Raw genomic sequence first — 13,474 nt, 5'->3', positions numbered from 1 at the left:
GTAAAAGGAAAATATAAAAGTTGTGCTTCATCTAAAAGCATAGACATGAGAATATGAGAGGGACACGATAACTCAATGACGATGGAGGAAACCTGAAAGAAATGAAAAATGAAATAAAATAGGGCCTAGCATTAGAAGGCATGATACACAGACTCCTATTGCCAAGCAACGAGGATAAAAAAGGGATGATACGCATGGATGTTTAACATAATATGCTACTAGCTATCAGTCGGTAATGAGCTTTACACATTGTTGTTAGCGACCAGGAAATGCAGGAGAGCTGATGAGCGAGTCCAAGCTAATTTCCCTCCACACCGTACTATGTGGTTAAGAAATACATAGAAATCTATCCTTTTTTTTTTACACAACATTGAATTACTAAGCAATAAGCATCCGTAATGCGGTATGTTTTTTTTCTCTTTCATTTTTTCCTGCGTTAATATTCAATTTGGAAGAACCAACAAAAGAACTGAACATGTGAATGCACAAATGGACAGGCACATGGGCTTAGGCACACTGACAAAAGCATCCATTAATAATTGGATCATATTCTTAACAACCAGACACACACTCACTCACTCACACACACAAATTCATGCACATTTTCAACACACCTCTCTGGCTCTTCAGAGAGGGCCAATTTATAGATACTGTACTGAACCCCCCTCGCCACATCTCGTCTCTCTCTTTGCCTTGCCATGCCCCTTTCCCTTTCCCATTTCACCCATACAGACACACATACAGGAGCACACACACACACACACCGGCACACACAGCACCCTGCCACAATCCACCGCCCTGCCACACATACCGAAGGGGAGGACACATCCCTCATAGCACCCAGGAAATTAACTTGACATTTGATGCAGACAGAAAAAATATATTTCGGTGGGGGGAGGGAAAAAAACAAAGTGTACTAAAGCAGAGATAGCATAAACCCATCCCTTGTTCACCCTTCCCCACCCCATCCCCCCTTAAGCCCAGGGACGCATTCAAAGGGGATTTTAGCGATCTGCAATGCAGACGCCACTTGGTGCCCACGAAAAAATTTGCTTCATCTTTTGCCTGTCCTTCCCTGTGTATGCTGTCTGTCCCTCTTTGTTTCCATCTTTTATGATGCCGGCGATCCATTTTCATATCCACTTCCCCTCCCTCTGACTCTCTGTCATTCAATTTGGGAGGATATTAAAAATAAATTACTGGTGGTGTGTGTGAAACCAAGTCCCACCTTTCAAGCTATTCCTTATGAATATAAATATTCATTAAGTTAGGATTAGGATGTTTCAAATTGTTGTTTCCACGCAATTCTTTCCACATTTATCTCATTAGACCCTTCCTCTGATTCACCTATCTCTTTGCTGAGTAGTTAAATTCAAACAGCTTTGTATATCTGGCTTGATCCCTCCAAGATTAACCATCATTTGAGAATACAAAAAATAAACAAATGTCCACTGGTGGATATTTTGCACAAAGCAATAACAGCAGTAGTGACTCCGTAACAGTCTGATTTCACGCAAGCAGACTAGAATATAAAATGCAGTGTGATCTTGCATATGTTTGATAAGATTAACGACGGCATCAAAGGCCGCGTAGTAACCTCGGCAAGGGGCCCAAACACCACAAGCGAGAACAGGCCACAATTAATACATCATTATGCACTGCTAGAGTTTATACCTGTAAACACATACAACACAGCAGAACCCCGACCAGCCAGTGCCTGTCTCAATATCCCCTGCATTAGACATGCAGCAATGTTAACATCATTATGCACAATTGTGAATGTCTGTATCTGCCCTCCCCCCTTTTACTCCTCAACCATATTGTGTCTGCGTGTCCGTGTGTGTGTGTGTGTGTGCCCGTGTGTGTGTCCGTGTGTGTGTGTGTGTGTGTGTGTGTGTGTGTGTGTGTGTGTGTGTGTGTGTGTGTGTGTGTGTGTGTGTGTGTGTGTGTGTGTGTGTGTGTGTGTGTGTGTGTGTGTGTGTGTGTGTGTGTGTGTGCCTGTGTGTGTGTGTGTGTGTGTGTGTGTGTGTCTGAAAGAAGGGCGTAATTATTTAAAATTGTACGCAAGTTGAAACCAATGGACTGCTGATTTTCATATTAGCATTGATTTTAGGTGATTGCTATAGTGAATAATCCAATGGTACCAAAATACTTGCTATGAAAGATTACAATATTTCTAAACTATGATTTTTTGGCATATTTCTTGCATTTATCTACAAATTAGGATTTAAAATGTTTAATTTATTTGCGATTAAATACACACGCAATTCTATACCACACACACACTGCTGTGTTGTATAATGTATTAATGTAAAAATGATATATAATTTAGGATGGAAGCAACTGGACTTGAAAGTTGTAAATACTCAAATTAATGTTTTTGCACTTTCTATGCTCATGCATCTGTAATATTGTCTTGGCACAGTATATAGATAACACTACTAGTGTTTTAAATATTTATGGTAAGAACCAAATCAAATATCCAGGGAAATAAGTGGAGAATCTTGTTCTTACTGTGGAGACAGACCCAGTTCATCATTACCTAAATCCCCCCAGTTACTGAACGCACTCGAGGAAATGTCACGTTTGATACATATTTACTGGGAGGTTGAGGAGGACTTTCATTAGCGCTGGTGTTAATGTCTGCTCTACATTTTTCTGAGACACTACGGTATACATATTCCCCCCACACACAGACACAATTACTGCAATGCTATTAGCAGATATTGTATCACATTTGCATCCATTTTGTTTTACGACAGCCTCTTCAGCATATTGTTGCATTATGAAATAAGGAATAATGCAAAAAGTAAACAAAAAGGTACATATCGTTTAGGCCTTAGGAGTCGTACTGGGATGTATTCAGTACTTGTATGCAGAGGAAATTAAGTAGTGTTGTTTTGCAGAACACACAAAAATTAGAATCAGATTCAAACACATATATTTGTAGTTGTCTGCCACAACTTAGATTGTCCGGCAAGTGTATACAAAGTCCTTGGCATCCCTCTGCTTATACAAACTCCCCTCCTGCCACCTCGCTATTCCTTGCTGCCAGCGATTTGCATTAATTTGCATGATTTTACAATGTGCATACCCTTTGTTCTGACTGTATCATGATGCAGAAGAAACCATCCCTACGCATCGCTCTTACACAGCCCTATGAAAAATTCTTGCATTTAAAAAAACCTGTATTTTAATCTGGTTTAAATTTAAATTGATAAGAAGAAATGTCTGCAAATACCAGACTCATCCCATGCTACACCAATAATAATGTGGTGCATCAGAATGAGGAAAAGAAAAATGACTATGTCCTAGTTTTGTGGAATCTTTGAACAACCATGGAAATGACATAGTGTGCTATCGCTAAGAGGCGTGAGCATCTGCAATATATAGCACGGGGTAGAGGTTGCATCCAAGCATGACATATGGAATTACTTGACAAATAGGAAAAAGGAAAATTATAGATTGAAACTAAATCATTGAAAAGAAAAAAAGCCTTTCACCTATTTTACAATATTTTCATAAATACTGTACTCCTTCTGTGGCCTCCAACTTTTAGTCATCATTTATAATTGCTGGCATCATGAATAATTCCACCTTTGCATTTACCATATTATCTTTACTGTGCAAAATTGTTTATTTGTATGTCTGTGAATGGACCTGTACCTACTGCAAGCCTCATTGTATTCTGGTGTATTTTGTTCTCTGGTGTATTATTCGAGACAACACACACACACACACACACACACACACACACACACACACACACACACACACACACACACACACACACACACACACACACACACACACACACACACACACACACACACACACACACACACACACACACACACACACACACACACACACACACACACACACACACTGGCGCTTTAACACTCCTTAATCATGCAGACACATGCAGACGACTTCATTAATCGCTGTGGGCTTGCACTGATGATGCAGAAGTCGGCCTACTAGACTGGAGGGATAATATCCAGGAATACGGGCGCCACATTTTAAATACTTACCCCCGCTGGCACCATAATAGTAAGCAGCTGTACTCCAAATATGCATGGTTGATAAATGATTATGAGTATAGAATAGGAAATGAGGCAGTGCAATATAAACAAACTATAATGTATAGTAAACATACTGTCTGTTTATGGGGGATCTTTTTTAATATTCATTATATGCTATATGCTTTTTTATTGTCTGAGCTTGAAATAATATCAATCATGACCTACACATAAGAGAGAGAGAGAGAGAGAGAGAGAGAGAGAGAGAGAGAGAGAGAAATACATGGATTGTAAAAAGTCCATGTCCTTAGCCTTTCTTGATATTGTCTCACAAAATACTGCAAAATATAAAAGGTGCTCTGGGTTCCTGTTTCAGCTTCAAGCCCCATGACCTTGCTTTATTCTGCACACAGGTAATGGCTGAGGGTGGGGGGTTACTCATAAAAAAGCCTACCTCTCAAACTAAATAATGCAAAGTCAGATATAGGGGTCTAATGACCGTGACACACTTTTAGCTAGACTTTTAGCAGAAGGAAGGATATGTAAGATGATAGTTTTGTATGTATAGAAAATGTTTGCAAAGATTCTCAGCAGATGGTCTTCAGTTATTCAATTATCTAGTGAAACCCAATTAAACTAAAGTCAAAAGTCAGCTTTTAATGCTATTCAGCCAAGTGTTGAAAAATTGAAAAGCTGTTGACCTACCTCTTTATACAATGACACAGTTCTGAAGTCTCAGGTAACAACATTCTCTTTCACAGAGGGCTAATGGGTTTCACTTTAGCCCTTTAAACACCTATCGAAATTATCCTGGCTACACTCTGCACACTGAAGTTATGCTGGAATGAAAATATGTATATAGTAAGATACCAATGGTCAGCTATAACATATTCTATTCAAATCAATGTTATGGTGGCAAAACCATTAATTTCATGCCAACAGGGTAATCTTTGGGAAATGTACTGCAGTATTTGATATACGGCTCCATCTCTCTGTGGTATAGATGGAGCTACAGACGTGAGCACTACCTTTTCCTACCCAGTGACTTGCCCTGTCTTTCTAATTGCCCCTTCTGAGCAGTCCACCACATGTGTGTGAGACAGTATTGGGAGTAATTAGGATGAGTATACTGAGGCCCATGGGTGCTGACATGCCTCTTCTCTTTAGCCACTTTTATTTTCTTTTTCTAGCATCACTAAGAAATCAGCTTTTCAACTCTCAAAACAGAACTTGTAGAATCAATGGGGTGTTTTGATTTGGTTTAATAATAATAATAATAATAATAATTTCAATTTATATAGCGCCTTTCACGAAACCCAAGGACGCTTTACAATGGGAAGTAACAAAACAAAACAAAAAGTAATAATAATCATATACATAGGCTGATTCTTCCTACCAAAGAGGCCACTGTGTGGTATTATTTTATGGGCGAAATATTGTCTTATTATAAGCATAGTATAGTGCTGTTATATTTTTGTAGCTGACACTAGCAGATGTAAAACCTTTCAGCTAGTTGTGCACAGTGTGTACACCTATTATCTTAACACTTTGAACCAACAAAGCCGCTTTAGAGGTCACTTAATTGTCGGAAAAATGTGGTCAAAGTTGAAATAAAGACAGCACAGACGGCGATTGGTTGCTGTTTGCAACTAATGTGATAAATATGTCCATGTCATGAACACATCTCAGCTCATTAAATTGTTTCTATCGTTTCAATAACATATAATATCACACGTTAAAAAGGCGGTGGGGATCTAATTGATGGAGCGAGATGTCCTGCACGCAATGCAAACAGTACTAGGGCTGAGCACTGATTACTGTTACCGCATGGATTTCAATGGCCACAGGAACAGTTTGAAATCACTTCCTGGTTATAGCTACTGTTGGTGCGTATGTGTGTTGTGTTGTGTTGAACAGTGAACAGTAACCTCTGTTTCCCCTGGGCTTTTGTCTTTGTTATGGACCACAGGGCAAAGAGTGGGTCATGGGATTTGATATTGCGCACATCGCCTGAGCTCCCTTCAAACCACTGCCATTCTGTTTACTGTGTCCTCTGGACCATTACTAACATCCATGCCTTTATCCAACACACATGAGCTAACTTTGCTGCAGGCCAACAGACACACATGGACACAGACTCACACATCAGCAAAGATAGGCACAGTTCGAAAAAATAAAGCTCTGCCAATAAAAACATTTTTGACCATGTTTTGTAATACTTGTATCAAAATGTGTCCGAACAAAATCGAATTCATGTATTTGGTAAGTAATCCTAAACACTGTGTTTTTTTCAACAACAGCGTGATTTGTACATTTAAAATATAATGGTGATTATGATGCTCGGCATTTAATCAGAAATGTAAAGACTGATTATCAATTATTTGATTGTGTCCTTTAATTACAAGTGGTCGCAATAATCTCAAAAAGACCCCCCTCCCCAACACACACACACACACACACACACACACACACACACACACACACACACACACACACACACACACACACACACACACACACACACACACACACACACACACACACACACACACACACACACACACACACACACACACACACACACACACACACACACACACACACACACACACACACACACACACACATTTATGCATTTTTGTTTATGAACCAAAGCTCACCTCATGGGGGTCTTCTACTTCCTGCTGCCTTCAGTTCTCCACAGCTCAATGTCTCCATCACTACAGCAAAGAAAGACACAACAAGGCAGAGTGAATACATTTACCAAGAGTTAACCTTTACATGTTGAGTTGCTCTTTTTGAGCAAATCACAATTAACGTGTTTCCACAAAAAAATAAAAGAGGGGAAAGCAAACACGCAGTTATATGGTAGAGTAAGGAAACAGGGTAGCATTTACCATCGCTAAATTGACTTGCAGGAAATCAAATTGGCAATAACTTTGTGCAAACGTCTTCTCAACCTTTAAACATTGCCTATGAAGTAAGTTAACTTGATATCTTTATGGCAAGTGAGCTTCTGGTTTGCAGATAATTTGAAGGTCATTGGAGGTATACACCTTTTAAGACTTTATTAATATCAGAAATTGTGTAAATGTTAACCTAGAGCTCTAAAGTTGTACTTTTGTCATATTAACATTTTGATAATTTTAGAAATTGTGAATCTATCCAGCTGGTGAATGCTAACTCAGTGCAGGCATGTTGTTGAACCAAACCACCCTTGACCTCTGCTTCCTCTCACTGGAGTGAAAAGGTCAAATGTCAAGGCTAAAGGACAAGCCTAGTTTGAGGTCAAAGGTAAACATGGTAGATTTCATCAGTCTTTGGTTCGTTTTTAAACCAAATTATTGACCTCACACAGCAACATGCCGATGAATTTGGATGGATCTTTAAATGATGAACGAGAACCAATTTAATAACTGGTCTCATATTAAAAATACTGTATTTGGACAAGAATGTTGCACCTTTGATATTACATATTCGATAAGTACATTTCATTACCATGTGGTGGTTATGACGCTACGTTGTTTTTGTTTTCTGGATTTCATTCGGGTTATGTTCCCCAGTGATTGTGAGGCTCTTCTGGCATGTCAATATCAAACTGACAGATGCCACCTTTTATTAGAGCTCTGTTTCAAAGTGCACACACACGCACACACACTCACGCACACATCATATTCAAACACTTGCACAGGCACACACAATGTCATGACAGCGCTGCATGGCAATACACAATAACAGAACCACACAAGATTCATATTATTATATTATTGTGTTCTCAATTTTATTTATATTTTATATAAAATACAAACTCTGAATATACATAAAAATCAAGGATCCCGATAAAATAATAAAAAAAACATAAACCTCTGACAACCATTATCTTTAAATTCAATTATTAATTCAGTGATAATAATAAACAACCAACATCTTCACCCAGGGCGTATTCTTATACTCCCCATTGCAATGTTCTACAATGTTCTGAGTGCGTTTTGCGGTTGTGTTGCAAACCAGTGAATGTGTGTGTGTGTGTGTGTGTGTGTGTGTGTGTGTGTGTGTGTGTGTGTGTGTGTGTGTGTGTGTGTGTGTGTGTGTGTGTGTGTGTGTGTGTCTTTTTAGCCCTACGGCAGGGTTTAGGGTAACTATACAGCATCCCCCTCCACCTTCACCCCGTTCCCTTTGCGGCTTGTGTGGCTTGTCTCATCCCATCTCCCTCCTGCTCCTGTATCTCCCTCCTCCGCTCTGCTCCCCCTCTCTCCAACACTACTCTGTTTCTAGCCTACATATATATATATATGTGTGTGTGTGTGTGTGTGTGTGTGTGTGTGTGTGTGTGTGTGTGTGTGTGTGTGTGTGTGTGTGTGTGTGTGTGTGTGTGTGTGCGTGCGCGTGCGTGTGTGTGTGTAGGATGGGTTGGGGGTGGGTGGGTGACGACGGTGCCAAGAATCATCCACCTGCTTTCTCTAAAGCAGCAGTATGGTGATGCAGAGGATGCTAGCTCTAATGCAAATTGCATATTTATATACACAATCACACACAGGCAAAATGAGATAACATGAAAAGGAACATAAAGACCGTAGGCCCACAAGCCCTTCTTTTTATAGAGTGTACAAATAAAAATGATGTTTAAGTGAGCTGCACTGATTTGAAACACAGTGTAAGTAATTGAAAATAGGAAAAACTACATCTTGACTTAAGTGATGCAGAACCAACTGTGCCTTTCTCACACTGTGACTCCTCGCCAATTGCACCTACCTATATGACAAAAAGAAGTATTCATAAAACAAAAACATTTCCTTTACGAGAGGTGTTCCTACTCTCCACCCCGGTGGCTTTCAGTGTTTCATTATCCAAATTCGAGGTCTTGCTTTGCCACCGGCTCCCCCATGATGCCTGTCTCATTTCCTCCCGGTAACAATCCATTAGCCAACGCCAGGCTCAAACATGCAGCCGCTTAATTATTCCCACTTCTTTGGCAGCACGCCGGGGCGTACCACTCATCAGAAGAAACAGCTGATATTCTATATCTTATGTTGCGTAAAAAAGGACATCAGGCTGACTATGACAAGTGCACACACCTCATATATTATCCTCGTACACACATATAGTATATTAACATGAAAACTTCCAGATGAATTCACACACTATACATTATACACACAATATACATTTATCAATATAAACTGTGTCAACCAATTTAACCAAGCTGTAACCGTAACACCTCCGATAACACACTTTCTGTTGAGCTGTGTGTGTTTGTGTTTGTGTGTGTGTGTGTGTGTGTGTGTGTGTGTGTGTGTGTGTGTGTGTGTGTGTGTGTGTGTGTGTGTGTGTGTGTGTGTGTGTGTGTGTGTGTGTGTGTGTGTGTGTGCCCCAAAAAATAAGGATGATGTGTGGTATAATTCATCTTGAATAATTTCCTGCACATTCTTCCTCATGCTATGCCTCAGGAGCACTTCAGGATGAAAGAGAATGCTAATGCTGTGTCTGTATCTCACTGAACAATGTGTGTGTGTGCGCTGTGTGTGTGTGCGCTGTGTGTGTGTGTGTGTGTGTGTGTGTGTGTGTGTGTGTGTGTGTGTGCTGTGTGTGTGTGTGTGTGTGTGTGTGTGTGTGTGTGTGTGTGTGTGTGTGTGTGTGTGTGTGTGTGTGTGTGTGTGTGTGTGTGTGTGTGTGCGCTGTGTGTGTGTGTGTGTGTGTGTGTGTGTGTGTGTGTGTGTGTGTGTGTGTGTGTGTGTGTGTGTGTGTGTGTGTGTGTGTGTGTGTGTGTGTGTGTGTATGCCGCCTCACTAAGCAAATGTATGATAATTAACAGATAGGAGAGGTCAGCTACAGTGTGTGTATGTGACAGTGATAGTGAGTAAGAGAGAAGGAGACAGAAAATGATAGGGGAACAGTATAGCGCTGATTTACATAAATTGGCAATATTGTCACCGACTTCTTTTCTCTGCTCTGAAGCAATTCTACTGTCATTTTTGGCGTTACATTTTCGAGAAATACTCTCACAAAAAGAGCAATGTTTTATCAGTAACTGTTCCCAAAAAGTAAAATCTTGCACCTTTATCCTTGAGGTTGAAGTTAGTACACTGATACATTCGTCATAAATACAATACACTGACTTTTATTTCTATGATGTGTTTAAGATGGCAGGCACTCGTTCAAGATGACGGCAATCAATATATTTAATGGACATTATATCACTTTAAATTACCACATAAATGCATCTTAGATTAAATGGTTTCAAATATAAATGATTTTTGTGTCGCATAACAATGTTTAGTTAAACTCAACTCAATCAAATCCAATTAGCAAATTGATTATTGGGCTCCAAATAAATTGAAATGATTAAATATTACCAAACACTGGTTTGGTTTTGATGATGGTGCAAGTATTAGCGCTTTTACCCAATAAACGGCGTGCAACCGAAAGCTAAACACAGTCCGATCTTGTAGGTGACAGTTATCGAGGAAATTAATACATGCAAATGAAACGTTCAGCATGCAGAGAGGCCGATGACAGTAAATGAATAATCCACTTTCAGTGCCCCGTGATTCATACCACACAGAAATTGTATGCGTTAATGTGTATGCGTGCACGTGTCTATGCCAGCGGACATTTTAGGTCTACCCTCCTCACACTCTCACTACTGCCAAACGCCTTAAGATGGTGGCACCTTGAGGCAGAGAGAGACACTCAGAGAAAGCCAACCTCCTCCTCCCTTTCCCCCTTCTTCCACCTCGGGTCCTCACGACAACACAGGACAGGCCCCCCTTCCTAACCCTTAGCCCCACTGATAAATATTTAATTCATCCCTCTCTAATAAGGATATTAGGCGAGTACACTCCAGCCCTGGCATATATGCATGAGTCCTTTCTCATCAAATTTACATAAAAGGGCCAGATGCTAATGCGAGCGTAGCAACTACTGCTCACTATTCTATATGCAGTGGAACAGGCTCGTCCGAGTGCCCATATAATTTAATTGCCGAACAGCATATATTTTTCAAATGGTTCCCCGTATTCAAATTGCATCTAGGCCTCAATATCATATGCTCTACAAAGAGCGCAAAGACGGCCATATTTTAATTGTAGTGGCGGCACCACTACAGTATTTATGCTTATTTAATGTTTTCCGAAGCCACTCCTCTTCTATGAAATGATAATATAGACCTGCTTATGCATAACATCATACAAATAAAAATTCAGGGTGTTCAGACAATGAATACAGGTATGTTGTTTTTTTATATAGTCAGAGCTTGTTCAAACTTGAATGACCAATTCAATAATAAAAGATAATTAAGGTTTGGAAACGGCATAACGCTAATAGCGTTGACTAATGGGATGTTGAGGGTAAATACAGTTAGACAATTAGCCTCATAATTTAGAAACAAATGACTTGATACTGTGAGATCGTCGCCGTATACGGTGTACTATACATACAAAAATAAGATGTCGATGACTTAAAATAAGAGAATAGCATATAGCATGGTGAGAGGCCCCCGATGTTTGTAATTAATAGAGTATGAATAATGCAGTGACACGAAATATATTATTTACACCCTTTCATCTTCGAGAAAGATTCAAAGCATATTTCAGATGCAATTATACTAATTTATTTATAGTGCATAGTATTTGCATAATCAAGAGCCAGCGGAGCACAAATATCTTGGAAGACAGGCTGACAGCCAGCTTTAGACCTGGAGTGTAAAAATAGCATTTATGCACACAGCCTTATTGTGCACTTCTGCTGCTACAGTATTAACATCTAACAATGCTGCTCCAGAGCTGAAGCATTATTATGGTTGGAAATGCAGGTACAAAGAGAACAATGTGGCATAGCATATTATGCTTCCTCCTCTTACAACTTTCACAGTTTTGTATTCAAATAAAAAGAGCATATGTAGGTTGAATGTAAGTATGATCATATGACCAGTTGTATGGTTTAAGCAACAAGGCCTAGTCATTTTAAATGTTGAGGCACTGTGGATGCCATTATCAGCCAACACAGTACACAATTAAAGACATTTTAGAAAACAACATAATCACAGTGATATTTTTATACTCAAGACTGTTTTCCTTGCCTCTTGATTTAGACATTGTGCAGTGATTGGTTCTATGGTCAGCACTTAAATAAAGGGGGAATGTAGGCTGTAGTGCTGTGGCAGATTCGCAAGCATACTGATGGAGATTTGATTTTGATAAAACAATAGTTTGGCCAATAAGATGTTAGTAGTTTCATTTTAGGGACAACATCATTTTTGCTTCACTTTGTTTGCAACTGTGGAAACACAATCACAATGTCAGAAGAATGTATCTCAGTCATGTAGTGTTATATTGTACATACATTTTCTGGAATTTTGTATTCTCAGCTGAAATTGTACTTAGTGGTAAAACTCTAAACTACCAACTGTCAACTACCAAAGCCAACGTTTTAATACCACAAGAGCTGAATAATCTGCTAATTCCAGATAACAAGCCCATACGTACAACGCAACACTTTCAAAGACGATCACATAATGCAATGTATGGAATAGATACAGCATGTTGGCCGTGCATATCCATGCAGTTAGCTGATGGGGAGGGCCGTACAGCGTGGCAGAGCACAGCTTGCCCGCTGCTTCCAACAAGACGCTCAAGTGGCCATGCATGATGTCATTAAAAAGGGTCCAACCATGACATTCCTCTGTGGATTATTGGCAAGTTATGGCTGACTGCTCTGTTATGGAGTAGGTCGATCAGATCCCTTTTAATCGCCATTGACACCATTAATGAAGGCGATGACACCTTTTGAGGGTGTGTGTCAGTATGTGTGTAAAAGGCCCTTATATTCTCAGAATCTGTTTTGCCTTATATGGAAACCATAACCTCAGATTCGCACAACTCATTGAACAACCACATTATGGCTTCAATTAGAGAAACTTTGACTAAATCAACAAACCAGTGGATATAAGTTTACCTGACAGTTGTTGTTGTGCTCCCTATCTCTGTTTCTTATCCTATATCTAATAGAACTGCTCGGGTCTTGATAGATTGAGTGGGGAAGTTCATGAGATCTTTCTAGAGGGTTATCAAGAATAACTTTTATCCAATGACCTTTTCCCTCTCTGTCTGTGTATTCTCTTGTTCCGATTAACCCAGCCACATCTTTTTTCTTGTTTTGTATCTATATCTACGCCGGGATCCGGAGTCGAGGCTGATCCTCTTGCTGTAGTCCTGTGTCTTGGATCCTCTATCCTGAGTTCTGGATTACGTCGTGGACTTCGGGTCGTGGCTGAACCTGTCTCTGCGGTCCTGCCTTGGGTCTCGTCATGCTGCTTCCCTGATGGCTTCCACAGGATTGTAGCTGGCATCCTCGTGGATTCATCTTCTTATTACAGACACATGCATTTCCTAACATTCGGTCTATATGCTGTAAAATGTATTATCTCTTCGATTTACACACGGCATCTATTGCAC

The 13,474-nt window shown here is 39.9% G+C and overlaps 1 long non-coding RNA gene across 1 annotated transcript in view; it reads right to left on the bottom strand.

Moving 5' to 3' along the window:
• Window positions 1-13,474, bottom strand: part of LOC117452873 (uncharacterized) — a 36,624-nt gene that overhangs the window by 14,513 nt on the left and 8,637 nt on the right. The window contains exon 2 of the long non-coding RNA XR_004552802.2: window positions 6,683-6,742. This is a non-coding gene — a long non-coding RNA (uncharacterized lncRNA). The remainder of the gene's footprint in view (window positions 1-6,682; window positions 6,743-13,474) is intronic.

Source organism: Pseudochaenichthys georgianus, chromosome 9 (genome assembly GCF_902827115.2).
Source record: "Pseudochaenichthys georgianus chromosome 9, fPseGeo1.2, whole genome shotgun sequence".
Classification (NCBI taxonomy): domain Eukaryota; kingdom Metazoa; phylum Chordata; class Actinopteri; order Perciformes; family Channichthyidae; genus Pseudochaenichthys; species Pseudochaenichthys georgianus.
This window is presented reverse-complemented; position numbering and strand designations above follow the sequence as displayed.